This window comes from Penaeus japonicus, unplaced genomic scaffold, assembly GCF_977035675.1.
Source record: "Penaeus japonicus unplaced genomic scaffold, GWHDUDI00000001_assembly GWHDUDI00000028, whole genome shotgun sequence".
NCBI classification, from domain to species: domain Eukaryota; kingdom Metazoa; phylum Arthropoda; class Malacostraca; order Decapoda; family Penaeidae; genus Penaeus; species Penaeus japonicus.
Window position 1 is genome coordinate 5,961,090 of NW_028234430.1, and position 17,500 is coordinate 5,978,589.

The following is a 17,500-nucleotide window of genomic DNA, read 5'->3' on the forward strand; positions in this document are numbered from 1 at the left end:
GTGTGTGTGTGTGTGTATGTGTGTGTGTGAATTATATAATCTATATATTATGGAGTAGACCTATAAGATCAATGAATTAACAAACAGATACTTCCCAAACATTCATAAATCTTAATAAACAAGCCAAATGAACATACATACTGTATAAACTAAAAATAAATAATGGTTTAACATCAATCATATGTCGATATTTATTCAGAATATGCACTACTCCCAACCATGAGAAATCCTTTGGGGGGAAAAAAGACATGCAAATTAGATCCTCTCTAGAAAAAAAAAAAAAAAATATGCAAATGAATCCCACGTACTCATGGAGTCGACTAGTACCGAAATCGTGACCTGCTAAAAAAAAGAATAAAAAAAGAAAAAAAGGCCCAATAATCAAGCATGCAGATACATGTGCGTGCGCGTGTGTGAGTGCGTGCGTGCGTGTGCCTGTCTGACCCACGCCGCGAAAGCACTGAACCCCCACTCTGGCTACAGTGACTGCGTGTCAACCTGTAATTCATCTATAAATCAAATGGCAGAGTCGTGCAGGCTCTTACACGACGTCTTCAAGGAAAAGGGCAAGCAAAACGTGTCTGGCGATGTGTCCATCCCCACCCCTACCCCTACCCCCACCGCTTACCCTCACATCCACTCCCCCCCCCTACCCGTACCCCCTTAACATCCCCCCCCCCGCCTTAACATTATCTCAGACACTCCGACAATGTTTTCTTTTGCTTCTCTGTAGTTCTATCATGTCTCTCGATTTTGTTCTATAGGTAATCATTAATTATCATCATCATCATGATTATCCTTATCACCATCAATACCATAATCAATGTATAATAATTGTCCTTATCATGAATAACATATCAACATTATCATCATTGTCATTACCATCATCATTCTAAAGATTCCTTTTCTTCCACATACATTTTTGCTGACCATTCTCATCTTTCGTGACCGAGAAAAAAGAAAAGAAAAAAAAAGAAAAAAAGCGATAAGGAACAGCACAATTAAACAAACAATAAACCAATCCGACGCAAGTACACACTTACCCCTAAAACACCCCAAAGATACTAATAAAAACCTTACATGGCCATCTAATTATAGGCCTATCCTTCCGGCCATTTTACATAATATTCACCCCCTCACTCAGCTTAACCGGAAGCCCAAAGAAAACGCAGGTGAAAGCCTAATTACAATACAACAGCGATAAATCAAACTGAAGAATGTATATACAAGAGAGCAGTTAAATTTACATAAACTCCGATCTGTAGCAGCGCGCGTGACACTTTTTTATGGACTACACTTAGTATCCGTCTTTTGAACAAAGTGGAGCATGCCGGAGCATACCTGAGCATAGTTGAGCATACCTCGCATGACTAGAGAAAGTTCCTGGATATGAGTTGTAAGGGAGATGCTCAGATATAGAAATTCTGTGTGTGTGTGTGTGTGTGTGTGTGTGAGAGGCGGGGGTATCATAAATAAAAGACGAGTCACAATAAGATCTTCTTTTACGTTCTTATTGTGGTTGTGTTTTGTTTATCTGTGTGTACACGTTGCTATGTATTTACGCTTGTTTCAAAGAAAACAAAATCTGTACCTTTTGTAAAAATTCTAACCTCCATAACACATCCAGAAACTTTGGATTTCTAGCAGACTAAAAACGTATTTGACAGCTCCCCCCCCCCCCATAAAAACATTTCCGTCTAGAGCCCCGGTTAGTTTAGAGTCCGGATTCGCGTCCTATGAGTCTACATCCGGGAGCCTTCTACTAGGACTGCCTTAAAAGCACTTGCAAGCACTTTTGAAGGACTGGATACTGGATATTATCATCTTTTTTATTATTAGGATTATCGTGTTTAAGATTTATCGGTATTATCCTTATCGTCATCATCATTAATAATATTAGTATCCTATATGTTATCATCAATTTCATTATCTTATTATTTGTGTCAGTAAATCATCTCTCCTCTTCTATCATCCTCTTCTCTCGCCTTGTCTCCTTCCCTTCTCCTTCCTTTTCTCCCTCCTCCGTAACTATATCCAACCTTATCACTGCTTCCTTCTTTCCTCCTTCTTTCCCTTCTCCTCTTTCCTTTTTCCTATTCCCTCTTCCCTCCTTTCCCTTCTCCTTTGCCCTTTCTTCTCCTCCTCCTCTCCACCATTCTGTCCTTTCCCTTTCCCGGCTCCACGCTGGCCTTCCATCCATCCAACTCCCATTTCTCGGTCACCTCAACCCCCCCCCCCCTCCCCCTCCCTCTTTCTAAACACCTCTACCCCTCCTCTCCCCCTCCTCCTCTCTCCCCCCTCTCCCCCTCCCTCCCCCTCCCCCCCTCCCCTCCCTCCCCCTCCCCCCCCTCCCCCCCCCCCCCCCCCCCCCCCCCCCCCTCCCCCTTCCCCCCCCCCCCTCCCTTCCCCTCCCCCCCTCCCTCCCCCTCCCCCTCCCCCCCTCTCCTCCCCTCCCTCCCCTCCCTCCCCCTCCCCTCCCTCTCCCCCCTCCCTCCGTTGCCCAACCTCACCCCCACACCAAACCGAGAAATGTAAGTTATTCATGAAAATATGTTTTTTTCGTTTTTTTTTTTTCCCAAAAAAAAAAAAAAAAAATGATGTCGATTGACTTCGTTATCGAAAATAAAACTGACTGTTTACACACAAAAAAGAAAAAAGAGAATATGTAACGAACACAAACAATTATGTTTATAAAAAAAATACATCAGAAATAAACAAAAAACAAGGAAAGGAACGATAGTAAACAATGTAAAAAAAATCTAAACATAGATATAAACAGATAGAAAGATAGACAGAAAAATACATAAAAAGATGAATAGAAAAGGATAGATAAAAAGATAAATATAAAATAGATAGATAAAAAACAGATATAAAATAGATAGATAAAAACAGATATAAAATAGATAGATAAAAAAGATATAAAATAAATAGATAAAAAATAAATAAACATAAATAAATAAATAAAAAGAGAGATATAAAATAGATAAAAAGAAAGAAAAAACAAACAGAAAACAATGGATAAAAAACAAGAAATAAAAATAAATAGGTAAATAATAAATATAGAAACAGACAGATGCCTACCTGTATCTGTGTGTTCCGTGAGCGTCTCAGCTGTCTCCCTCCTCACGGCCGCGGCGTCATCCTGCAAGGAGAAAACACGATTAGCAACATGCATTAATTAATAGTTGCAACATAGATATCACATAACATTATGCATTTACATACGCTTAGGTTCTTGTTATGTCCTTGTGCTTAATGCGATGTCTCCTTATACATTGTACCTGGTGATTTATGTGATAGATAAGTCAATGAATACAAAAAGGTTATCGAAAGAAATGTCCCTAAACTATCCATAAAGTAAATTCAATCCTACAATATAAATCCTAATTTAACTCGATCTAAACGAGGCTCTAAACAACTGAAGAAAAAGTTAGATAGATAATACATTAATATAAGAAAAAAGAAAAAAGAGAAGAAAAGGAAAAAAATATATATATAACAATAATAATGGTAATCATAATAATAATAATGTTAATATTAGCCTTAACACAGCTAAACAACAGCTACAAAACTCAACAGATATACCCAAACAACCGAAAAAAAGAATATCAATAATAAAAACGAAAAAAAAAAAAAAAAATCCACAGCCGCCCCCCAAGCAACCACAAAACTCAACCTAAATAGCACCCAAAACAGAAAAAATTCCCCCCCTCCAAAAAAACAAAACAATAACAAACCGCCCACAGAACACCCAATAAGGCAAGATAAAAAAAAAATCGACCCCTTTTTTTCTTCCCTTCTCGAACGCCCGTTGCGTGTCATCGGCGGCGATTCGGAATGCAACGCAAGAGTGCAGCTGCAAATAAACATGATCAACACGCCAGACAAAGTCACACCAAGAAAAGAGTGACGTACGAGGAGAGGTATGTCGTCTTTGAGGTCCACGTCCTTCCCCGCCTCCTCCTCCTCCTCCTCCTCCTCCTCCTCCTCCTCCTCCTCCTCCTCCTCCTCCTCCTCCTCCTCCTCCTCCTCCTCCTCCTCCTCCTCTTCTGTCTACATGCTTTTTTTGTCTGTTTATTACTTTTATTTTGTTTAAAAAATCTTTGTTGTTGTTCTTCTTCTCTCTCTTTCCTCTCTTTAGCTCCCCGTTTTATATTCTATTCTTGTATTTCCTTTTTTTCTCTTCTCTCCTCTCTGACTATTCTCGTCTCTCTTCTCTTCTATTCAATCTCTTTGACTATCTCATCTCTGCTCTTTTCTCCTTAGCTCTTAATCCCCTTTCTCCATCTCCCTCTCTTTTCCCCTCTCCTTCTCCCTCTTCTTCTCCCTCTCCCTCTCCTTCTCCCTCGCCTTCCCCCTCTTCTTCCCCCTCTCCTTCTCCCTCTCCTTCTCCCTCTCCCTCTTCTCCCTCTTCTCCCTACACCCACCTTACCCCGTCCCGGTCATTCCCCCGCGCTCCCTCCCACTGCTACTGGAAGAAGCCCTTAGTCACCAATCAAGTACTCGGCTCGTCTACCCTGGGGGAAGGGAGGGGGGAAGGGGGATAAATCCACCCATCCTCCCCCCCATTTTCCAAAAAAGAAGAAAAAAAAGGAGAAAAAAAGTCGTCGTTACGCCAAAATTGCGCGCGTTTAGAGAGACAAGTGAGGAAGCGATCGCCATTTGACAGGACCGAATTTGCCAAATAAAAAAGGCAAAAAAAGGAAAAAAAAGGTTTCTTCCTCCTCTTGATATATAAAAAAAGGAATTCCAAGTGCGAGGAAGTACAACCACGACCAATTTCCGCCCCACCCTTCACACTTATCCGCATTCTTATCCCCCTCGGAGCGTGACGCCTCGGATACGAAACCCCGCGAAACGTAAATACGAACCGGAATACGAATCCACGACCCGCAATCTCCGAACATCTCTCCTTCGCTTCCCGACGTCACTTCCTGTCCAACGAAGGAGGAGGAGGAGGAGGAGGAGGAGGAGGAAGAGGTGGAGGAGGAGGAGGAGGAGGAGGAGGAGGAGGAGGAGGAGGAGGAAGGAGAAGAACCGACAGCCATAACCCTTGGCCCTGACGTCGGTTATTTCGGGGCCGATAATTGTTGTTATTTCCGCCCCCCTCCCACTACCCGGTCAACTTGCGCCCCCACCGATGCGTAAAATACGAGTTGTAACGCGACGGGGAAGATGGGTGGACGATGCCCTCATGTGTTCATCACCCTCCCGCCCATTCTCCCCCACTCTCCTCCTCTTTCCCCTTTTCCCCCTGAACTCCCCTCCTCTTCCCCTAGCCCTCTCCCCTCACCTCCCCTTCCCTAACCTCCACCCCTCCCCTGACCTCTTCTCCCATCCCCATGTCCACGCCTGTCTGTGAATACCCCTCCCCCCCTCCTCCTTCTATTGCTTTTTTTGTTCCGTCGAGATATGTTGTTCAGTCTTCTCTAAAAAAAAAATACTACAACTACTACTACTACTACTAACAATAATAATAATTATTATAAACACGAACAAACACAACCAAATACAACCGAGAAATTACAACCACACGAGAACTGACGGATGGATGAATGAACGAATGAATTAAAGAATGAATAATTAAACTTAAATTACGGGCTTTCACCATCGGCTCTGACTGATCTCTCCCTTTAAGAGAGATAAAGAGATTACCATAATGGGAAGTATTTTTCTTTTCTTTTATTCCACTTTCTATCCTGATAATCCTTCTTCTCTTTCTGTCTCTCGTATCTTTCCTTCTTTTATCTTTATCATTTTCATAACTTGTTGATCTTTCCGATCTTCAACGTAATCTACAATCTACTTTTATATTCTTAGACTTTCATTTTGTTTTGTTTTTCTTCCACCCTTTTGTCCCCTTTTTCTTTATTTCCTTGGTCTTCTTCCTGATTTCGTACACTCACATTTTTTCTTCTTTCCCTCTTTTCCTACTTTGTTCCTTCTTCTCCTTCTTCCTGCTCCTCCATCACATCCCTCACCTCCACTTCTACTTTCCGTGTTCCCTTCTCCTCCGGTTTTTTTCTTACCCTTTTTCTTCATTTTCTTCTCCACCCCTCCCTTCCCTTCATTCCTCTACTCACTTTCTTCCTTCCAACTTTCACCCCTCTCCTTCCCCCTACCTTCCATTCATCCTCTTCTTCCATCTTCCTCTCCTCCATCCTCTCCTCCTCGCTCCTACATCATTTCCCCTCTTCACTCCCCCTCCACTATTAATTCTTCTACATTTCCTTCTCCGTCTTTCTCCTCCTTCCTTCCTGCCTCCCTCCACTTCCCTCTACCCTCCCCTCCATCCATTTCTCTCCACCCTCTTCCCCCTCCCATCCCCCATTTAGTTCCCTCCACCCTCTCCCATCCGTCACTTTCCCCTTCCCCCTCCCCCCCTTCCCTCAATCCATTTCCCTTCACCCCATCCCATCCATCCATTTTCGCTCTACCCCCTCCCCCCTCCTCTTCATCTATTGCCCTTCACCCCCTCCCTCCCTCCCCTCCATCTATTTCCCCTCCCCCCTTACCTCCACTCCCTCCCATCCATCTATTTCCCCTCCCCCCTTACCTCTACCCCCTCCCATCCATCTATTCCCCCCCCTCCTTACCTCCACCCCCTCCCATCCATCCATTTCCCTTTAACCCCCTTCCCCTTCCCTCCATCCCTTCCCATCCATCCATTTCCCCTCCCACACCCCCCATACCCCTTTCCCTCCATCCATTTCCCTCCCCCCTTCAATCAAGTCGGGGTTAAGTGCACAATGGCGAGCACTTCTTCATTTCCTGGAAAAGTCTCATAGTAATCCCTGAGCGCCAAACGTGAATAAAAATCATTTTCTCACACGCACATTCTCTCTCTTTTTTTTTCTTTCTTGTCTTTTGTTTTCTTTTCTTTTACTCGTTTTCTCATAAACTCTATTTAACACTTTTTTTTATTTTATTTTTTATAAACATCTATTTAGATAATTTTGGTTGTCTCTGGTTGTTAAATATTCTCTTTTTTTCGTTTTCGTTTTTTCTTTAGCCCCTATTTTGAACAATTTTGATTCTCTCTCACTCTTCTTGCTTTTTATTACAAATATCTACAATTTTGAAAGACTGTGTCCATCAAACACATTGTTTCCGTTAATTGGCTTGTTTCGCCGTATATATTTGTCACGTCTATTTTATTAATAAAAATCGTGCCTATATTTTCGTGACTTTAAAATACAGGAACGAAGAAAATAGAAAAGTCCGTGTGACTAAACTAAACGACGTTATTATAGCAAAATTAAAAGCGATGGGTAGATATTTACATACAGAGAGAGAGAGAGAGAGAGAGAGAGAGAGAGAGAGAGAGAGAGAGAGAGAGAGAGAGAGAGAGAGAGAGAGAGAGAGAGAGAGGGAGAGAGGGAGAGAGGGAGGGAGGGAGGGAGGGAGAGAGGGAGGGAGGGAGGAAGGGAGGGGGAGAGAGAAAGAAAAAAAAGAGAAAAGGAAACGGAAAGAGAGAGAGAGAGAGAGAGAGAGAGAGAGAGAGAGAGAGAGAGAGAGAGAGAGAGAGAGAGAGAGAGAGAGAGAGAGAGAGAGAAAGAGAAAAGAAACAGAAAGAGAAAGAAAAGGAAAGGGAAAGAGAGAGGGAGAGAGAGAAAGAAAAAAGAAAGAGAGAGAGAAGGCGCGATTTCAAAAATTATCTACCAAAATCATGAGTTCCGCCTTCCTGTCTGGCCCCCCTTTCCCCCTTTCCCCCTCTCCCCCTCTCCCCCTCAGACCACACTCGCCCCCCACCTCCTTAGCGGCAATCTGAAGCTCATTAGCCTCTTCTTACCCTTATCTCTCTTCCATTCCGGTCCACGACGAAAGAGGAAGCGAGGAGAGGGGGGCGAGAGAGCAGAAAGCACACGCCCTATCGCTTCAAATGGTCGAACAAGCACACGCAAGCACAATCTGTCGCTTGAATACTTCCTCTTCTCATGTTCTTAATCTATGGCGTTATCACCACCACTATCATCACCCTCATTAGAGTTAACTACCGCGACTGTGTCATCATAATCATCACCACTACTTTCTTCATCACTATCACTGTCTATCCTCATTTCATCACCATTATCACCACTATGTTCACCCTCAATGAAAATGTCTATCGTCACTGTAGCATCATTAGCATCACCCTCATCACAACTATCTATCGTCAATACATTATCATAAGCATCACTCTCATCACAATTATATATTGCCACGTCATCATTATCACCATCAGCACCACCATGGACTACCATCACAAGTTAAAAAAATGACAATAGCAATAATAATAATAATAATAATAATAATGATAATAATAACAACAACAATAATATTTGGATATACATATGCCCTGTTTATTTCACTTCTTTACCTCTCCCAATTACACTAAGTTTTTATTCTACAAGTTGGCTCATATGGATTATAATTCTGAAATAGAAAAAAAACATACTCTAGCATAAAGAAGTCAATCAATCATGTGACAACCGACAAAAACAGAAATATATAGGGTATATTTTGTTCGTTTATAGAGGCTGCTTTTTATTCATTTATTTTCCTTTTATAACGGATGTCTTTATGCTTCCGATCTTCCTTTAACTTGTTTCATTTTTTTCGTCTTCTTTTCGTATCAAAAGGGATACCTTTTTTCGTCCTTTCTTTTCTTTTAGATTTTATTATTTTTTTCTTTTTAGAAGGGATAATTTCATCATGTTTTTCCTTCCTTCTTTCTTTTTTATATATATATATAGTTTTTTTTCACTTTATAAGGGATACTTTTATATTTTTCTTTCTTCTTCCTTTCTTTTATACCTCCATTCATACCGAGAAAGCCATCGCATTGTGGCGTGAAATGAGCCTTCGCAATCCGCACAATGGCTGCTTCACTTCATCACCAGCCAACGAGGTGAGAGAAAGAGGCAAATTATCTCTTAGTGTAGGCCTAAATCACCTCCTGTTTTTTTTTAAACCTGATTGGCCAATCCTTTTGGGTCACCTTTCTCTCCTTTCTCTTTCTTTTGCTTGTCTCGCGTCTGTGTGTGTGTGTGTGTGTGTGTGTGTGTGTGTGTGTGTGTGTGTGTGTGTGTGTGTGTGTGTGTGTGTGTGTGTGTGTGTGTGTGTGAGTTTGGGTGTATGTGTATGTGTGTGAGTTTGGGTGTATGTGTGTGTGTGTGAGTTTGTATGTGTGTGTGTGTGTGTGTGTGTGTGTGTGTGTGTGTGTGTGTGTGTGTGTGTGTGTGTGTGTGTGTGTGTGTGTGAGTGAGTGAGTGAGTGAGTGAGTGAGTGAGTGAGTGAGTGAGTGAGTGAGTGAGTGAGTGAGTGAGTGAGTGAGTGAATGAGTGAGTGGGTGGGTGAGTGAGTGCGTGTCCTTCAGTTCCTCTCCCTCTCTACCTCCTTCTCGGTCCCCTTCCCCTTCCCTTTCCCAATTACTCCCCTTTCTCCCCTTTCCCCATCCACTTCAAAAGGAATGTGAACAATCATAAAATCAGAAACGCGAAACCTCATACGCACATATAACCAAGGGTTATTTCTCAAACAAAAAAACACAACCCCCAAAAAAACAAAAACAATTTTCTAAGCGTACCGTAGTTTCTCCAATACATATAATGTAACAAGATAAAAAAAGACTTATAAGTGTGGTAGAAAAGGAGGCAAGAACCACAGCGCGAAATTACGCTCGCCAGGAAATGTAGTGTCTAAACCATGCCAATTACAGTGTAATCGAAGTAGCAAATGTATACAGTGCGCGCGCGCGCGCGCGTGTGTGTGTGTGTGTGTGCGTGTGAATTATATATAAATATATAAATAAATAAATAAATAAATAAATATATAAATATATAAATAAATAAATAAATAAATAAATATATAAATATATATATATATATACAGAGAAAGAGAGAGAGAGAAAAAAAAAAAATTCTAGATATCTCCACCAAGCCTAGAGACCACGCCAATAACATCAATAAAAGACGAAACACAACCTTCTCTGCATACACACACACACACACGCACACGCACAAACAAGCAAACGATCAGCAAGCACCAGTACCCCTCCCCCGTCTCCGCCCCCCTACCCCTACAAGAGCCTCGCATGCACACGCAATAAATCTCATCTTGAAATCGCCTTCAACGAACTATGGCGCCGCAACGACAAGGCAACAACGACAACAATAACAACAACAAAACTAGGTAAAGCAGCGAGCGACCAAAGTAACCCACTTCCGCCCACGGCTAAATGGTGGGAACGATTTCTGGCTCTCTTGGTAGAATGTAGCACCTCCCCCAACCCCCTCCTCACCTCACCTCCTTCTTCCCCCTCCCTCCATCCCACCCATCCCCTCCCCTCACCCCACTACTCCCCCCTCCCCTCACCCCATCCATCCCCCTCCCCTCACCCCATCCATCCCCCTCCCCTCACCCCATCCATCCCCCTCCCCTCACCCCATCCATCCCCCTCCCCTCACCCCACTACTCCCCCCTCCCCTTACCCCACTACTCTTGCCCTCCATCCCCCAAAACCAGCCTACTGTTCCATACGAATATGACACTGATGGTGAAACGCCTATTTACGTGGCACTCGGGCAGCATAGGCCCATTAACCCCCCCCCCCCCACCGCAGAAACTATTAGGCCTATAACCTCGCCACTATTGGGTCCCCGCGTCACCCTATCCTCCCTGAAAATGACGCAATCACATGAATAAACAACGCACACATTTCAACTGCAAAGGCAATTATGGCAATCACACGATTATTGAATCCCATAAACCTAACAAGACCGCAAGTATTCACAAGCCGCGTGTGAACCTGCCGTTTCTTGCAATTGCATGTCAGGAGTGATAGGCACCACACAACGCGGTCGAGCTGTCAACCGCAGAAAGGCGAATGATATGCAATGTTGCGTAAGTTCTTGTGCCATTTGTTGTAGTGAAATAATCCTGTGACAATAACATAATCCGGTTTATAAAATAGAAAATTTTAAAAATATATCTCTATATATACATATATATATACATATCTATATATATCTATATATTCATATATATATATATATATATATATATATATATATATATATAATGAAGATGAAAAAATCGAGAATTACCAAAACTAACAACGACAACATGAAAATACAAACAGAAAAAAACAACAGAAAACAAAAACTAGAAGAAAAAAAAAATACATCCAACCCCCTCCCCTCCCCCGTACCTCTCCCCCCCCCCTTTTTCCGAAGGCCTTGCATGCGGGACACCTTGTTATGTCAACAAGTCAATGACGTAAACGAGATTGCGTGACTCAATTTTTACAAGCTTCATCAGAGGCGCAGACAGTGAGAAGTGTTTTCTTTTTATTCATCTCAGCTCTTTCATTTATCTTTTTTTTTCTTCTCTTTACGTATATATATGCCACACGAAGTATTTCGTATGATAGGATGATGGCGGTTTAATGGTGTCTTATTCAGAAAACATTGGCGAATGTCGAATGGCGATTTTTATCTGTTCTCATACTGGCTCGGGTGACACTTGACGCACATACAGACATACAGACATGATGATTCCCACATGTGTACGTTCCTACTGACATGGTTTACACTCATGGGTTTACATTCCTGTAATTACGTATATATCAACATTCATGCACGCACGCACGCGCACACGAACACACACACACACACACACACACACACACACACACACACACACACACACACACACACACACACACACACACACACACACACACACACACACACACACACACACACACACACACACACACACACACACACACACACACACACACACACACACACACACACACACACACACACACACACACACACGAAACACACACACACACACACACACACACACACACGAACACACACACACACACACACACACACACACACACACACACACACACACACACACACACACACACACACAAGCACAACGCAAAACAAAATAATTCAAAACCGCCGACCTACATCCACTCCCCCCGCACGATGAAAAAAAATAAAAAAATACAATAGCAATCCAAACCAATAAATCAAAATCAAAATAAAATGCAATAAAAAAAGACGAAAGGTCACGACCGAAGTACACAAGGTCAAGGCGTCGATTACATGCAGCATCACTTCCTCTTCAACTCGGGTTTTCCTTAGCTCTTGCACAGAAAGTGGGTCTCGCTGTCTGTCTGTCTGTCTGTCTGTCTGTCTGTCTCTCTCTCCCTTCCTCTTCTTCTTCACTCCCTCCCACTCCCCTCTCTCTCTCTCTCTCTCTCTCTCTCTCTCTCTCTCTCTCTCTCTCTCTCTCTCTCTCTCTCTCTCTCTCTCTCACCCCCATTCCCCCTTACTCCCTCTTTCTCCGTCCCCCCTCCCCCTTACACCCTTCTCTCCTCTCCCTCCCTCACCCCTTTCTCCCCTCCCCCCTCCCCCTTATTCCCATCTCTCCTCTCCCTCTCAACCCCCTTCTCCCTCTCCCTCCCCCTTACCCCCTTCCCCCCTCTCTCTCACCCCTTCCCCCCTACCCACACCTCACAATTCAACGCATCGCAGATACCTATCAGAAGGTGTATCTGCCACGTCTTCCCCCGCCCGTTGCCCCCCCCCCCGAACCCGAGGGGATGGGTGAGATAACGGCCGTGTCAGATGAGGGGAAATAAGGTTCAAAATAAGTAATGTCGGTAAGTGCCTCTCTCTTTCTCTCTTTCGATCTGTAACTTTTTCTCTCCCTATTTGTGTCCTTCCTTCTCCTTATCTATATCTGTATCTGTATTTGTATCTCTCTCCCTCTCTCTTTTTTTCTTTCTCTCTCTCTCTCTGATGATGATGATGATGTGTGTGTGTTTGTGTGTTTGTGTGTGTGTGTGTGTGTGTGTGTGTGTGTGTGTGTGTGTGTGTGTGCGCGTGTGTGTGTGTGTGTGTGTGTGTGTGTGTGTGTGTGTGTGTGTGTGTGTGTGTGTGTGTGTGTGTATGTGTATGTGTATGTGTATGTGTATGTGTATCTGTATGTGAGTGTGCGTGTGTGTTTCATGTGTGTGTGTATATATATATATATATATATATATATATATATATATATATATATATATATATATATATACATATACATATACACACATACTTACATACATATCAAATAAACAGACCAACAATACAAAGAAAAAAGAAAAAACAAGACGAAAATAACAAACACAATAACAAAACTAAATCCTCCCCTCCTAAAACAACAACAAAACAAAAGGAAGCCGCGACCCGCAACAGCTGATCCATCCGCACGTAACCCGCCGGATCAACGGATTACAGATCGACTACTACTACTCGTGACGCCCTCGTGACGGAGATCAAAACAACAGTCTTAACAATGGGCTACTTTCTTTCATTTCGTTTGTTTTTGTATTTCTTTTTGTTCTTTTCTTCTTAATTCTGGGGATCTTATTTCTTTTCGTTTTTTTATCTTTTTGTTCTTTTCTTCTTAATTCTGGGGATGATCTCATTTCTTTTCGCTTCTTTATCTTTTGTTTTTGTTTTTTTTATTCATTCTGGGGATTATTTTTTTTCTTTTCCGTTTCTTTTATTTATTTATTTATCTATTTATTTATTTATTTATTTATGAGGGAAGTAGGATGGAGGAGGGTGGGGAAGAGGGAGGAGAGGGGGAAGGGGGGAAGGGGGGAAGGGGGGAAGGGGGGAAGAGGAGGAGGAGGAGGAGGAGGAGGAGGAGGAGGAGGAGGAGAGGAGGAAGGAAGAATGAGAAGGGAGGAAAAGAGGAAGAGGGGAAGTGAGGAAGAGGAGAAAATAATGATGATAAATAGAACGATGAAGGGGAACACACCCGGAATCGGAAAAAAAGAAGAAGACAGAAACGGGAAATAAATCTACACACGCGCGCAACCTCTTCCCCCACCCCACCCCACCATCCACCCCCTCTCACTAAAAATCCCCTGAAATAAACAGTTACACCTCTCGGCTCCATCCCTATGCGAATTATACGCCCAAGAAAAAAATCTAAAGCTTATATAACATAACCGTAGATAATCTCCAACGTCTTAGTAGCGGAAGAGAGGAATACTACAAAAGAGGAACACAAAGGAGCATGAATCTCACCCCCCCTCCCTCCCTCCCTCCCTCGAATACCTCCCTCCAACCCCACCCCTTCTGACAAGGTTGAATTGCTTTGCGGTTTGTGTCTATATATCTTACATAGCCTGACTGTTATGTTCGCAATGCACATACCTACGCACGTACAGGGACACAGATATTCACACGTACATACATACATACGTGCACACATACATACATGCATACACATACGCGCACTCAAACGCTTACTCGGCACACGCACACAAGCGCATACGCATACAGACATACATACAAGATATTCAAGACGTGAACATAACAGAAATAATCATGATTAATCTCAGCAATATTGCACACTTGACCTACAGATATAGTGATGGGAGAGCAATACAATATAATCCGCGTAGATAAAAGAAATGCTCACTCATTCACTCACTTACTCACTCACTCGCACACTCACACACAAACAAACACACACAGGAAATGAAAAGAAGGCAATGCCCCCCCCCCCCACCACCATCACCACAACTGATACCTATCCGCCAAAATTCATCACCTGCCACCCCCTCTCCCCCTCCCCCTTCTCCCATTTCCCTTCTCCCTCCCCCTTCTCCCATTTCCCTTTCTCTTCCTCCTTTCTCCCATTTCCCTTTCTCTTCCTCCTTTCTCCCCTTCCATATTTCTTCTCCTCTACCCTTTACCTATTCCTCCACTCCTTCCTAATCCCTGGTCTCCCCCCCCCCCCATGTTCGTTCAATACGATATTCTCCCCTCACTCCTATTCCATTTCACTCGCCCTTCCACTGCTTTATATCCTACACCATCTTCCCCTTACTCCCTCATCCTTTGCCTTCCCCTCCCCCTTTTCCATCTACCTCCCTCTTCCCTTTTCCTTCCCCTCTTCCTCTCTCATTCATTTCCCTCCTCCTCCTTTTCAGCTCCCCCATCTTTCTCCCTTACCTTTCCCTAATCCAGCCCCCTCCCCTCCCCTCCCTTTCCCTTCTTCCCTCTCCCTTCCCTTATCCTTATCCTTCCCCTCGCTTATCCTCCTCCCCTCTCTCCCTTCCTTCCCCTCATCCTCCCCCCTTCCCTAGTCCTCCCTCATTCGTTTCCCTCCCCCTCCCCTTCCCCCCCTCCCTCTCTCCCTCTTTCCCCTCCTCTCAACACCTATTTCTCCCACGTTACAAGAGAGGTCGCCAGGGGTGTACCAGGGGAAGGTCACGCTACTGGAAACCCCATGACCTTTCCCCCTCCAATGAGTGTGGTTGTGGTGTGGGTGATGGAGCGAAGGTGGGGGAGTAGGGTGAGATGGGGGGGAGAGGAGAAAGAGGAAGAAAACGAAGAGGGGGGGAGGGGCTGAGGAGGCGGTGAAGGCATAGACCGAGGGGATGACGAGAACGGAGTGGGGGAGGAAAGGGAGGGACGTGAGGCTGGAGAGAGAGGGAGAGGGATGTGGGGGAGGGCGGATTAGGGGTAAAGAGAAACATGGGAGTGGGAGAGGGAAAAGGGACAACGGAAAGAAACTGATATATATATAGATAGCTAGCTAGCTAGATAGATAGATAGAGAGAGAGAGAGAGAGAAAAGAAGACAAAAATAACTATAGAAAGTGAGAAGTGAGAAGTAAAAAAGAGAAAAGAGAGAGAAAGAAGAGAAGAGAGAAACAAATATACAGACAACGAAAGAGAAACAAACAAACAGACAGACAGACAGACAGCGAAAGAGAGAGAGAGAGACAGAGAAAGAGCAAGGCGTCGAGTCAAAGAAGCCTGGGCCCGACGCATGCAGCCCAGTGCACAGCGCCTCGGGCAGCTTGCACATCAACCAACCTGGAGTCGGCTCTGGAATGTTACCGCCCGACACTTAGCGGGTCTCTCTGGCTTTGCGGACTCAAGCGAAAGATTGTAATATGCAATGAGTAAATTTACATGGAAAAGCTCCTCAAGCGATGTGACATGTAGCACGTGCGCTTACAGACACAACCACGCACATAATACACACACATATGTACATACATACATATATACATACATACATACATACATACATACACACACACACACAAACACAAACACATACACAAACACAAACACACACACACACACACACACATAACCCCCCCTACACACAAGAGTTTATTTATAATTGAAAGTAATAATGTCCTCACCTCCCCATAGACACTCGCAATCCCCTACTCCCTCATAACCAAAATAAAAAATACGATCTACAGCACGATGAGAGAGAGAGAGAGAGAGAGAGAGAGAGAGAGAGAGAGAGAGAGAGAGAGAGAGAAAACAAGAGGGAAGCTAAAGACGAACCAAACTCTCCGAAGATGACAGGAAGAAATTGACAAGATTAGCGAGATGAGGTGAAGAACGACTTTTTCTTTCCAAAATCTCTTGGGCCGCGACAAAACAATCGGGCCAGAGATGTTCGTACGCGCGACCTCGTTCTGTGTGCGTGCGTGTCTGTATGTCTGGACGTGGCGGTCGCTCTCAAGCCCTACAGCCCCCCTCCCCCCATTTCGGACCTCCCGTTTCTTTTCTTCTTTTTTTCTTTCTTTTTTGTCTAGTTCTCTTTCTCTTTTTTTCTCCTTCTTCCTCTATCTCCCACTTTCTCCTCCCCCCCTTTCTCTCTCTCTCTCTCTCTCTCTCTCTCTCTCTCTCTCTCTCTCTCTCTCTCTCTCTCTCTCTCTCTCTCTCTTTCTCTCTCTCTCGCTCTTTCTTTCTTTTTTTTTTTCTTTCTCCCTCCCTCTCCCTCTCTAATTCATTCTCAAACTCACACTTACTCACCGATTCATAATACTCCACACTCACAAACCATCCCACTGACTCACACTCCTTCCTTCACTCACTTACTCACTCACTCGGATTACAAAATTGCATTTCGAATAGAATACCTCTACCTAAGAGCCAGGGCAAACAGCGACCTTAAGAAAAAAAAATATATATATATAGGCCTTACGAGAAAAAAAGAAGAAGAGAGAAATCCGAAGCCCCAAGAAGCACCGGAAGTGACGCAAGACGTGAATCACATGTTTTGCTTTTCTGGAACATTCTGCCGCTTGTTTCTCGGCCGTTATTCTAAGTGGGTCGATTTGTATGTGCGCCGCCGTCAACTTCCGTCATTCAGCAACTCTGAGGGAGGGGGGGTGAGGGAGGGAGTGATGAGGGAAGGGGGGAAAGGGGGTAATAAGGGTGGGGTGGGGGAAGGAAGGGGAGGTACAAAGGGGGAGGTGGGGGTAGGTGTAAAGGGGGGAGGGGGAGGGAAGGGGTAGATAGGAAGATGGAAAGGAGGAAAAGAGGAGGGATAAAGGAGGGATAGGAGGAAAAGGAGAGGTGAGAGCAGGTGCATCGTGAGAGGAGGGCAGCTGCAAAGGAAGGAGGGGAACGACAGGTGGAAAGGGGGCAAAAGGGAGGAGAGGACAGGTGAAA

General features: G+C 44.0%; 1 protein-coding gene across 1 annotated transcript in view; it reads right to left on the reverse strand.

Moving 5' to 3' along the window:
- LOC122247536 (uncharacterized) overlaps nucleotides 1-17,500 on the reverse strand; it is a 316,213-nt gene that overhangs the window by 257,382 nt on the left and 41,331 nt on the right. The window contains exon 2 of the mRNA XM_086553405.1: nucleotides 3,082-3,142. The gene's annotated coding sequence lies outside the window, so the exon portion shown is untranslated. The remainder of the gene's footprint in view (nucleotides 1-3,081; nucleotides 3,143-17,500) is intronic.